Here is a 14,657-nt window from a genome sequence, read left to right as displayed (position 1 = left end):
CCGAATCAAAAACACTTCAACTCGGTGAGATACGCACTTTTTGATCGAATGGCTATAACTTTTAAACTTGTTCCTTGATTACACTTAATTTGACATGTATTGTGCAGAATCATGTCCTGAACAACATATTTAAACAGAAGAAACCAGCTTGATGAAATTCATCAGTTATGTTCACTCCAAATAAAAAAAGGGTTCAACTCGGTGAGATAAGCACTTGGTCAATGAATGGCTATAACTTTTAAACTCTTGGCTGGATCACACTGAATTTGTCATGTATTTTGCAGAATCATGTCCTCAACAACATATTTCAACAGCAGAAAGCTTCTTGATAACATTCATTAGTTATTTTCACTCCGAATCAAAAACACTTCAACTCGGTGGGATAAGCACTTTTTGAACGAATGGCGATAACTTTTAAACTTGTGGTTGGATTACATTGAATTTGACATATCGTGCAGAATCATATCCTCAACAACATATTTCAAAAGCATAAACCTGCTTGATGAAATTCATTAGTTATTTCCACTCCGAATCATAAACGCTTCAAATCAGTGAGATAAGCTCTTGTTCAATGAATGGCTATAACTTTTAAACTCTTGGCTGGATTACACTGAATTTGACATATATTGTGCAGAATCATGTCCGAAACAACATATTTCAACAGCAGAAAGGTTCTTGATGACATTCATTAGTTATTTTCACTCCGAATAAAAATTGCTTCAACTCGGTGGTATAAACACTTTTTGAACGAATGGCGATAACTTTTAAACTTGTTTTTGGATTACACTGAATTTTGACATATATTGTGCAGAATCATGTCCTGAACAACATATTTCAACAGCAGAAACCAGCTTGATGAAACTCATTAGTTATTTCCACTCCGAATCAAAAACGCTTCAACTCGGTGAGATAAGCACTTTTTGATCGAATGGCTATAACTTTTAAACTTGTTCCTGGATTACACTGAATTTGACATATATTGTGCAGAATCATGTCCTCAACAACATATTTAAACAGCAGAAACCAGCTTGATGAAATTCATTAGTTATTTCCACTCCGAATCAAAAACGCTTCGAATCGGTGAGATAACCACCTCTTGAACAAATGGCTATAACTTTTAAACTTTTGGCTTTATTACACTGAATTTGACATATATTGTGCAGAATCATGCCCTAAACAACATATTTCCAAAACACAAACCTGCTTCATTAAATTCATGAGTTATTTCCACTCCGAATCAAAAACGCTTCAACTCAGTGAGATAAGCTCTTGTTCAATTAATGGCTATAACTTTTAAACTCTTGACTGGATTACACTGAATTTGATATATATTGTGCAGAATCATTTCCGAAACAACATATTTCAACAGCAAAAAGCTTCTTGATGACATTCATTAGTTATTTTCACTCCGAAAAAAAATTGCTTCAACTCGGTGGAATAAGCACTTTTTGAACGAATGGCGATAACTTTTCAACTTGTGGTTGGATTACACTGAATTTGACATTTATTGTGTAGAATCATGTCCTGAACAACATATTTCAACAGCAGAAACCAGCTTGAAGAAATTCATTGGTTATTTCCACTCCGAATCAAAAACGCTTCGACTCGGTGAGATAACCACTTTTTGAACAAATGGCTATAACTTTTAAACTTGTGGCTGGATTACACTGAATTTGACATATATTGTGCAGAATCATGTCCTGAACAACATATTTAAACAGCAGAAACCAGCTTGATGAAATTCATTAGTTATTTTCACTCCGAATGTTAAACGCTACAATTCGTTGAGATAAGCAATTTTTGAACGAATGGCTTTAACTTTTAAACTTGTGGCTGGATTACACTGAATTTGACATATATTGTGCAGAATCATGTCCTGAACAACATATTTCAGTAGCAGAAACCAGCTTGATGAAATTCATTAGTTATTTCCACTCCGAATCAAAAACACTTCAACTCGGTGAGATACGCACTTTTTGATCGAATGGCTATAACTTTTAAACTTGTTCCTGGATTACATTGAATTTGACATGTATTGTGCAGAATCATGTCCTGAACAACATATTTAAACAGCAGAAACCAGCTTGATGAAATTCATTAGTTATGTCCACTCCAAATATAAAAAGGGTTCAACTCGGTGAGATAAGCACTTGGTCAATGAATGGCTATAACTTTTAAACTCTTGGCTGGATTACACTGAATTTGACATGTATTGTGCAGAATCATGTCCTCAACAACATATTCCAACAGCAGAAAGCTTCTTGATAACATTCATTAGTTATTTCCACTCCGAATCATAAACTCTTCAATTCGGTGAGATAAGCAATTTTTGAACGAATGGCTATAACTGTTAAACTTTTGGCTGGATTACACTGAATTTGACATATATTGTGCAGAATCATGTCCTAAACAACATCTTTCAACAGCAGAAACCTGCTTGATGAAATTCATTAGTTATTTCCACTCCTAATCAAAAACGCTTCAACTCGGTGAGGTAAGCACTTGTTCAATGAATGGCTATAACTTTTAAACTCTTGGCTGGATTACACTGAATTTGACATATATTGTGCAGAATCATGTCCTAAAAAACATATTTCAACAGCAGAAACCTGCTTGATGAAATTCATTAGTTATTTCCACTCCGAATCATAAACGCTTCAATTCGGTGAGATAAGCACTTTTTGAACGAATGGCTATAACTTGTGGCTGGATTACACTGAATTTTGACATATATTGTGCAGAATCATGTCCGAAACAACATATTTCAACAGCAGAAAGCTTCTTGATGACATTCATTAGTTATTTTCACTCCGAATAAAAATTGCTTCAACTCGGTGGTATAAGCACTTTTTGAACGAATGGCGATAACTTTTAAACTTGAGGTTGGATTACACTGAATTTTTACATATATTGTGCAGAATCATGTCCTGAACAACATATTTCAACAGCAGAAACCAGCTTGATGAAATTCATTAGTTATTTTCACTCCGAATCATAAACGCTTCAATTCGGTGAGATAAGCAACTTTTTAAACGAATGGCTATAACTGTTAAACTTGTGGCTGGATTACACTGAATTTGACATATATTGTGCAGAATCGTGTCCTGAACAACATATTTCAGTAGCAGAAACCAGCTTGATGAAATTCATTAGTTATTTCCACTCCGAATCAAAAACACTTCAACTCGGTGAGATACGCACTTTTTGATCGAATGGCTATAACTTTTAAACTTGTTCCTTGATTACACTTAATTTGACATGTATTGTGCAGAATCATGTCCTGAACAACATATTTAAACAGAAGAAACCAGCTTGATGAAATTCATCAGTTATGTTCACTCCAAATAAAAAAAGGGTTCAGCTCGGTGAGATAAGCACTTGGTCAATGAATGGCTATAACTTTTAAACTCTTGGCTGGATCACACTGAATTTGTCATGTATTTTGCAGAATCATGTCCTCAACAACATATTTCAACAGCAGAAAGCTTCTTGATAACATTCATTAGTTATTTTCACTCCGAATCAAAAACACTTCAACTCGGTGGGATAAGCACTTTTTGAACGAATGGCGATAACTTTTAAACTTGTGGTTGGATTACATTGAATTTGACATATCGTGCAGAATCATATCCTCAACAACATATATCAAAAGCATAAACCTGCTTGATGAAATTCATTAGTTATTTCCACTCCGAATCATAAACGCTTCAAATCAGTGAGATAAGCTCTTGTTCAATGAATGGCTATAACTTTTAAACTCTTGGCTGGATTACACTGAATTTGACATATATTGTGCAAAATCATGTCCGAAACAACATATTTCAACAGCAGAAAGGTTCTTGATGACATTCATTAGTTATTTTCACTCCGAATAAAAATTGCTTCAACTCGGTGGTATAAACACTTTTTGAACGAATGGCGATAACTTTTAAACTTGTTTTTGGATTACACTGAATTTTGACATATATTGTGCAGAATCATGTCCTGAACAACATATTTCAACAGCAGAAACCAGCTTGATGAAACTCATTAGTTATTTCCACTCCGAATCAAAAACGCTTCAACTCGGTGAGATAAGCACTTTTTGATCGAATGGCTATAACTTTTAAACTTGTTCCTGGATTACACTGAATTTGACATATATTGTGCAGAATCATGTCCTCAACAACATATTTAAACAGCAGAAACCAGCTTGATGAAATTCATTAGTTATTTCCACTCCGAATCAAAAACGCTTCGAATCGGTGAGATAACCACCTCTTGAACAAATGGCTATAACTTTTAAACTTTTGGCTTTATTACACTGAATTTGACATATATTGTGCAGAATCATGCCCTAAACAACATATTTCCAAAACACAAACCTGCTTCATTAAATTCATGAGTTATTGCCACTCCGAATCAAAAACGCTTCAACTCTGTGAGATAAGCTCTTGTTCAATTAATGGCTATAACTTTTAAACTCTTGACTGGATTACACTGAATTTGATATATATTGTGCAGAATCATTTCCGAAACAACATATTTCAACAGCAAAAAGCTTCTTGATGACATTCATTAGTTATTTTCACTCCGAATAAAAATTGCTTCAACTCGGTGGAATAAGCACTTTTTGAACGAATGGCGATAACTTTTCAACTTGTGGTTGGATTACACTGAATTTGACATTTATTGTGTAGAATCATGTCCTGAACAACATATTTCAACAGCAGAAACCAGCTTGAAGAAATTCATTGGTTATTTCCACTCCGAATCAAAAACGCTTCGACTCGGTGAGATAACCACTTTTTGAACAAATGGCTATAACTTTTAAACTTGTGGCTGGATTACACTGAATTTGACATATATTGTGCAGAATCATGTCCTGAACAACATATTTAAACAGCAGAAACCAGCTTGATGAAATTCATTAGTTATTTTCACTCCGAATGTTAAACGCTACAATTCGTTGAGATAAGCAATTTTTGAACGAATGGCTTTAACTTTTAAACTTGTGGCTGGATTACACTGAATTTGACATATATTGTGCAGAATCATGTCCTGAACAACATATTTCAGTAGCAGAAACCAGCTTGATGAAATTCATTAGTTATTTCCACTCCGAATCAAAAACACTTCAACTCGGTGAGATACGCACTTTTTGATCGAATGGCTATAACTTTTAAACTTGTTCCTGGATTACATTGAATTTGACATGTATTGTGCAGAATCATGTCCTGAACAACATATTTAAACAGCAGAAACCAGCTTGATGAAATTCATTAGTTATGTCCACTCCAAATATAAAAAGGGTTCAACTCGGTGAGATAAGCACTTGGTCAATGAATGGCTATAACTTTTAAACTCTTGGCTGGATTACACTGAATTTGACATGTATTGTGCAGAATCATGTCCTCAACAACATATTCCAACAGCAGAAAGCTTCTTGATAACATTCATTAGTTATTTCCACTCCGAATCATAAACTCTTCAATTCGGTGAGATAAGCAATTTTTGAACGAATGGCTATAACTGTTAAACTTGTGGCTGGATTACACTGAATTTGACATATATTGTGCAGAATCATGTCCTAAACAACATCTTTCAACAGCAGAAACCTGCTTGATGAAATTCATTAGTTATTTCCACTCCTAATCAAAAACGCTTCAACTCGGTGAGGTAAGCACTTGTTCAATGAATGGCTATAACTTTTAAACTCTTGGCTGGATTACACTGAATTTGACATATATTGTGCAGAATCATGTCCTAAAAAACATATTTCAACAGCAAAAACCTGCTTGATGAAATTCATTAGTTATTTCCACTCCGAATCATAAACGCTTCAATTCGGTGAGATAAGCACTTTTTGAACGAATGGCTATAACTTGTGGCTGGATTACACTGAATTTTGACATGTATTGTGCAGAATCATGTCCTAAACAACATATTTCAAAAGCAGAAACCTGCTTCATGAAATTCATTAGTTATTTTCACTCCGAATAAAAAACGCTTCAACTCAGTGAGATAAGCTCTTGTTTAATGAATGGCTATAACTTTTAAACTCTTGTCTGGATTACACTGATTTTGACATATATTGTGCAGAATCATGTCCGATACAACATATTTCAACAGCAGAAAGCTTCTTGATGACATTCATTAGTTATTTTCACTCCGAATAAAAATTTCTTGAACTCGGTGGGATAAGCACTTTTTGAACGAATGGCGATAACTTTTAAACTTGTTGTTGGATTACACTGAATTTGACATATATTGTGCAATATCATGTCCTCAACAACATATTTCTAAAGCATAACCCTGCTTGATGAAATTCCTTACTTATTTCCACTCTGAATAATAAACACTTCAATTCGGTGAGATAAGCACTTTTTGAACGAATGGCTATAACTTGTGGCTGGATTACACTGAATTTGACATATATTGTGCAGAATCATGTACTCATTAACATATTTCAAAAGCATAAACCTGCTTGATGAAATTCATTAGTTATTTCCACTCTGAATCATAAACGCTTCAAATCAGTGAGATAAGCTCTTGTTCAATGAATGGCTATAACTTTTAAACTCTTGGCTGGATTACACTGAATTTGACATATATTGTGCAGAATCATGTCCGAAACAACATATTTAAACAGCAGAAACCAGCTTGATGAAATTCATTAGTTATTTCCACTCCGAATCAAAAACGCTTCGAATCGGTGAGATAACCACCTCTTGAACAAATGGCTATAACTTTTAAACTTTTGGCTTTATTACACTGAATTTGACATATATTGTGCAGAATCATGCCCTAAACAACATATTTCCAAAACACAAACCTGCTTCATTAAATTCATGAGTTATTGCCACTCCGAATCAAAAACGCTTCAACTCAGTGAGATAAGCTCTTGTTCAATTAATGGCTATAACTTTTAAACTCTTGACTGGATTACACTGAATTTGATATATATTGTGCAGAATCATTTCCGAAACAACATATTTCAACAGCAAAAAGCTTCTTGATGACATTCATTAGTTATTTTCACTCCGAATAAAAATTGCTTCAACTCGGTGGAATAAGCACTTTTTGAACGAATGGCGATAACTTTTCAACTTGTGGTTGGATTACACTGAATTTGACATTTATTGTGTAGAATCATGTCCTGAACAACATATTTCAACAGCAGAAACCAGCTTGAAGAAATTCATTGGTTATTTCCACTCCGAATCAAAAACGCTTCGACTCGGTGAGATAACCACTTTTTGAACAAATGGCTATAACTTTTAAACTTGTGGCTGGATTACACTGAATTTGACATATATTGTGCAGAATCATGTCCTGAACAACATATTTAAACAGCAGAAACCAGCTTGATGAAATTCATTAGTTATTTTCACTCCGAATGTTAAACGCTACAATTCGTTGAGATAAGCAATTTTTGAACGAATGGCTTTAACTTTTAAACTTGTGGCTGGATTACACTGAATTTGACATATATTGTGCAGAATCATGTCCTGAACAACATATTTCAGTAGCAGAAACCAGCTTGATGAAATTCATTAGTTATTTCCACTCCGAATCAAAAACACTTCAACTCGGTGAGATACGCACTTTTTGATCGAATGGCTATAACTTTTAAACTTGTTCCTGGATTACATTGAATTTGACATGTATTGTGCAGAATCATGTCCTGAACAACATATTTAAACAGCAGAAACCAGCTTGATGAAATTCATTAGTTATGTCCACTCCAAATATAAAAAGGGTTCAACTCGGTGAGATAAGCACTTGGTCAATGAATGGCTATAACTTTTAAACTCTTGGCTGGATTACACTGAATTTGACATGTATTGTGCAGAATCATGTCCTCAACAACATATTCCAACAGCAGAAAGCTTCTTGATAACATTCATTAGTTATTTCCACTCCGAATCATAAACTCTTCAATTCGGTGAGATAAGCAATTTTTGAACGAATGGCTATAACTGTTAAACTTGTGGCTGGATTACACTGAATTTGACATATATTGTGCAGAATCATGTCCTAAACAACATCTTTCAACAGCAGAAACCTGCTTGATGAAATTCATTAGTTATTTCCACTCCTAATCAAAAACGCTTCAACTCGGTGAGGTAAGCACTTGTTCAATGAATGGCTATAACTTTTAAACTCTTGGCTGGATTACACTGAATTTGACATATATTGTGCAGAATCATGTCCTAAAAAACATATTTCAACAGCAGAAACCTGCTTGATGAAATTCATTAGTTATTTCCACTCCGAATCATAAACGCTTCAATTCGGTGAGATAAGCACTTTTTGAACGAATGGCTATAACTTGTGGCTGGATTACACTGAATTTTGACATGTATTGTGCAGAATCATGTCCTAAACAACATATTTCAAAAGCAGAAACCTGCTTCATGAAATTCATTAGTTATTTTCACTACGAATAAAAAACGCTTCAACTCAGTGAGATAAGCTCTTGTTTAATGAATGGCTATAACTTTTAAACTCTTGTCTGGATTACACTGATTTTGACATATATTGTGCAGAATCATGTCCGATACAACATATTTCAACAGCAGAAAGCTTCTTGATGACATTCATTAGTTATTTTCACTCCGAATAAAAATTTCTTGAACTCGGTGGGATAAGCACTTTTTGAACGAATGGCGATAACTTTTAAACTTGTTGTTGGATTACACTGAATTTGACATATATTGTGCAATATCATGTCCTCAACAACATATTTCTAAAGCATAACCCTGCTTGATGAAATTCCTTACTTATTTCCACTCTGAATAATAAACACTTCAATTCGGTGAGATAAGCACTTTTTGAACGAATGGCTATAACTTGTGGCTGGATTACACTGAATTTGACATATATTGTGCAGAATCATGTACTCATTAACATATTTCAAAAGCATAAACCTGCTTGATGAAATTCATTAGTTATTTCCACTCTGAATCATAAACGCTTCAAATCAGTGAGATAAGCTCTTGTTCAATGAATGGCTATAACTTTTAAACTCTTGGCTGGATTACACTGAATTTGACATATATTGTGCAGAATCATGTCCGAAACAACATATTTCAACAGCAGAGAGCTTCTTGATGACATTCATTAGTTATTTTCACTCCGAATAAAAATTGCTTCAATTCGGTGGTATAAGCACTTTTTGAACGAATGGCGATAACTTTTAAACTTGTTTTTGGATTACACTGAATTTTGAAATATATTGTGCAGAATCATGTCCTGAACAACATATTTCAACAGCAGAAACCAGCTTGATGAAATTCATTAGTTATTTCCACTCCGAATCAAAAACGCTTCAACTCGGTGAGATAAGCACTTTTTGATCGAATGGCTATAACTTTTAAACTTGTTGCTGGATTACACAGAATTTGACATATATTGTGCTGAATCATGTCCTGATCTAGATCATTAAACAGCAGAAACCAGCTTGATGATATTCATTAGTTATTTCCACTCCGAATCAAAAAAGCTTCGACTCGGTTAGATAACCACTTTTTGAACAAATGGATATAACTTTTAATCTTGTGGCTGGATTACACTGAATTTGACATATATTGTGCAGAATCATGTCCTGAACAACATATTTCAACAGCAGAAACCAGCTTGATGACAATCATTAGTTATTTCCACTCCGAATCAAAAACGCTTCATCTCGGTGAGATAAGCAATTTTTGAACGAATGGCTATAACTTTTAAACTTGTTGCTGGATTACACTGAATTTGACATATATTGTGCAGAATCATGTCCTGAACAACATATTTCAACAACAGAAACCAGCTTGATGAAATTCATTGGTTATTTCCACTCCGAATCAAAAACGCTTCGAATCAGTGAGAAAACACCTCTTGAACAAATGGCTATAACTTTTAAACTTTTGGCTTTATTACACTGAATTTGACATATATTGTGCAGAATCATGCCCTAAACAAAATATTTCAACAGCAGAAACCTGCTTGATGAATTTTATGAGTTGTTTCCACTCCGAATCAAAAACGCTTCAACTCGGTGGGATAAGCACATTTTGAACGAATAGCGATAACATTTAAACTTGTGGCTGGATTACACTGAATTTGACATATATTGTGCAGAATCATGTCCTAAACAACATATTTCCAAAACAGAAACCTGCTTCATTAAATTCATGAGTTATAGCCACTCCGAATAAAAAACGCTTCAACTCAGTGAGATAAGCTCTTGTTCAATGAATGGCTATAACTTTTAAACTCTTGGCTGGATTACACTGAATTTGACATATATTGTGCAGAATCATGTCCTAAACAACATATTTCAACAGCAGAAACCTTCTTGATGACATTCATTAGTTATTTCCACTCCGAATCAAAAACGCTTCGACTCGGTGAGATAACCAGTTTTTGAAAAAATGGCTATAACTTTTAAACTTGTTCCTGGATTACACTGAATTTGACATATATTGTGCAGAATCATGTCCTGAACAACATATTTAAACAGCAGAAACCAGCTAGATGAAATTCATTAGTTATTTCCACTCCGAATCATAAACTCTTCAATTCGGTGAGATAAGCACTTTTTGAACGAATGGCTATAACTGTTAAACTTGTGGCTGGATTACACTGAATTTGACATATATTGTGCAGAATCATGTCCTAAACAACATCTTTCAACAGCAGAAACCTGCTTGATGAAATTCATTAGTTATTTCCACTCCGAATCAAAAACGCTTCAACTCAGTGAGATAAGCACTTTTTGAACGAATGGCTATAACTTGTGGCTGGATTACACTGAATTTGACATATATTGTGCAGAATCATGTCCTCAACCACATTTTTCAAAAGCATAAACCTGCCTGATGAAATTCATTAGTTATTTCCATTCCGAATCAAAAAAGCTTCAACTCGGTGGGATAAGCACTTTTTGAACGAATGGCTATAACTTTTACACTTGTGGCTGGATTACACAGAATTTGACATTTATTGTGCAGACTCATGTCCTGAAAAACATAATTAAACAGCAGAAACCAGCTTGATGAAATTCATTAGTTATTTCCACTCCGAATCAAAAAGGCTTCGACTCTGTGAGATAACCACTTTTTGAACAAATGGCTATAACTTTTAAACTTGTGGCTGGATAACACAGAATTTGACATATATTGTGCAGAATCATGTCCTGAACAACATATATAAACAGCAGAACCAGGCTTAATGAAATTCATTAGTTATTTCGACTTCGAATCAAAAACGCTTCATCTCGGTGAGATAAGCACTTGGTCAATGAATGGCTATAACTTTTAAACTCTTGGCTGGATTACACTGAATTTGACATATATTGTGCAGAATCATGTCCTAAACAACATATTTCAAACAGCAGAAACCCTGCTTGATGAAATTCATTAGTTATTTCCACTCCAAATCAAAAACGCTTCAACTCGGTGAGATAAGCACTTAGTCAATGAATGGCTATAACTTTTAAACTCTTGGTTGGATTACACTGAATTTGACATATATTGTGCAGAATCATGTCCTAAAACAACATATTTCAACAGCAGAAACCAGCTTGATGAAATTCATTAGTTATTTCCACTCCGAATCAAAAACGCTTCAACTCGTTGAGATAAGCACTTTTTGAACGAATGGCTATAACTTGTGGCTGGATTACACTGAATTTGACATATATAGTGCAGAATCATGTTTTCAACAAAATATTTCAAAAGCATAAACCTGCTTGATGAAATTCATTCGTTATTTCCACTCCGAATCAAACGCTTCAATTCAGTGAGATAAGCACTTTTTGAACGAATGGCTATAACTTGTAGCTGGATTACACTGAATTTGACATATATTGTGCAGAATCATGTCATGAACAACATATTTCAAAAGCATAAACCTGCTTGATGAAATTCATTAGTTATTTCCACTCCGAATCAAAAACGGATCGACTCGGTGAGATAACCACTTTTTGAACGAATGGCTATAAATTGTGGCTGGATTACACTGAATTTGACATATATTGTGCAGAATCATGTCCTAAAAAACATATTTCAACAGCAGAAACCAGCTTGATGAAATTCATTAGTTATTTCCACTCCGAATCAAAAACGCTTCATCTCGGTGAGATAAGCACTTTTTGAAAAAATGGCTATAACTTTTAAACTTGTGGCTGGATTACACTGAATTTTGACATATATTGTGCAAAATCAGGTCCTGAACAACATATTTTCAACAGCAGACACCAGCTTGATGAAATTCATTAGTTGTTTCCACTTCGAATCAAAAACGCTTCAACTTGGTGAGACAAGCACTTTTTGAACGAATGGCTATAACTTTTAAACTTGTGGCTGGATTACACTGAATTTGACATATATTGTGCAGAATCATGTCCTGAACAACATATTTAAACAGCAGAAACCAGCACGATGAAATTCATTAGTTATTTCCACTCCGAATCAAAAACGCTTCGACTCGGTGAGATAACCACTTTTTGAAAAAATGGCTATAACTTTTAAACTTGTGGCTTGATTACACTGAATTTGACATATATTGTGAAAAATCTTTTCCTCAGCAACATATTTAAACAGCAGAAACCAGCTTGATGAAATTCATTAGTTATTTCCACTCCGAATCAAAAACGCTTCAACTCGTTGAGATAAGCACTTTTTGAACGAATGGCTATAACTTGTGGCTAGATTACACCGAATTTGATATATATTGTGCAGAATCATGTCCTCAACCACATTTTTCAAAAGCATAAACCTGCCTGATTAAATTCATTAGTTATTTCCACTCCGAATCAACAAAGCTTCAACTCGGTGGGATAAGCACTTTTTGAACGAATGGCGATAACTATTAAACTTGTGGGTGGATTACACTGAATTTGACATATATTGTGCAGAATCATGTCCTGAACAACATATTTCAAAAGCATGAACCTGCTTGATGAAATTCATTAGTTGTTTCCACTCCGAAACATAAATGCTTCAATTGGTGAGATAAGAACTTTTTGAACGAATGGCTATAACTTTTAAACTTGTGGCTGGATTACACCGAATTTAACATATATTGTGCAAAATCATGTCCTGAACAACATATTTCAACAGGAGAAACCAGCTTGATGAAATTCATTAGTTATTTCCACACCAAATCAAAAACGCTTCGACTCGGAGAGATAACCACTTTTTGAACAAATGGCTATAACTTTTAAACTCGTGGCTGGATAACACTGAATTTGAAATGTATTGTGCAGAATCATGTCCTGAACAACATATTTCAACTACAGAAACCAGCTTGATTAAATTCATTAGTTATTTCCACTCCGAATCAAAAACGTTTCAACTCGGTGAGATAAGTACTTTTTCAATGAATGGCTATGACTTTTAAACTCTTGGCTGGATTACACTGAATTTGACATATATTGTTCAAAATCATGTCCTATACAACATATTTCAACAGCAGAAAGCTTCTTGATGAAATTCATTAGTTATTTTAACTCCGAATCAAAAACGCTTCAACTAGGTAGGATAAGCACTTTTTGAACGAATGGCGATAACTTTTAAACTTGTGGCTGGATTACACAGAATTTGACATTTATTGTGCAGAATCATGTCCTGAAAAACATAATTAAACAGCAGAAACCAGCTTGATGAAATTCATTAGTTATTTCCACTCCGAATCAAAAAGGCTTCGACTCTGTGAGATAACCACTTTTTGAACAAATGGCTATAACTTTTAAACTTGTGGCTGGATAACACAGAATTTGACATATATTGTGCAGAATCATGTCCTGAACAACATATATAAACAGCAGAACCCAGCTTGATGAAATTCATTAGTTATTTCGACTTCGAATCAAAAACGCTTCATCTCGGTGAGATAAGCACTTGGTCAATGAATGGCTATAACTTTTAAACTCTTGGCTGGATTACACTGAATTTGACATATATTGTGCAGAATCATGTCCTAAACAACATATTTCAACAGCAGAAACCTGCTTGATGAAATTCATTAGTTATTTCCACTCCAAATCAAAAACGCTTCAACTCGGTGAGATAAGCACTTAGTCAATGAATGGCTATAACTTTTAAACTCTTGGTTGGATTACACTGAATTTGACATATATTGTGCAGAATCATGTCCTAAACAACATATTTCAACAGCAGAAACCAGCTTGATGAAATTCATTAGTTATTTCCACTCCGAATCAAAAACGCTTCAACTCGTTGAGATAAGCACTTTTTGAACGAATGGCTATAACTTGTGGCTGGATTACACTGAATTTGACATATATAGTGCAGAATCATGTTTTCAACAAAATATTTCAAAAGCATAAACCTGCTTGATGAAATTCATTCGTTATTTCCACTCCGAATCAAACGCTTCAATTCAGTGAGATAAGCACTTTTTGAACGAATGGCTATAACTTGTAGCTGGATTACACTGAATTTGACATATATTGTGCAGAATCATGTCATGAACAACATATTTCAAAAGCATAAACCTGCTTGATGAAATTCATTAGTTATTTCCACTCCGAATCAAAAACGGATCGACTCGGTGAGATAACCACTTTTTGAACGAATGGCTATAACTTGTGGCTGGATTACACTGAATTTGACATATATTGTGCAGAATCATGTCCTAAAAAAACATATTTCAACAGCAGAAAA

The sequence above is a fragment of the Fistularia commersonii genome, chromosome 9, assembly GCF_037954325.1.
Source record: "Fistularia commersonii isolate RoL2024-O1a breed Wild chromosome 9, RoL_Fcom_v1.0, whole genome shotgun sequence".
Taxonomy (NCBI): Eukaryota; Metazoa; Chordata; class Actinopteri; order Syngnathiformes; family Fistulariidae; genus Fistularia; species Fistularia commersonii.
Note: the sequence above shows the minus strand (reverse complement) of the source record.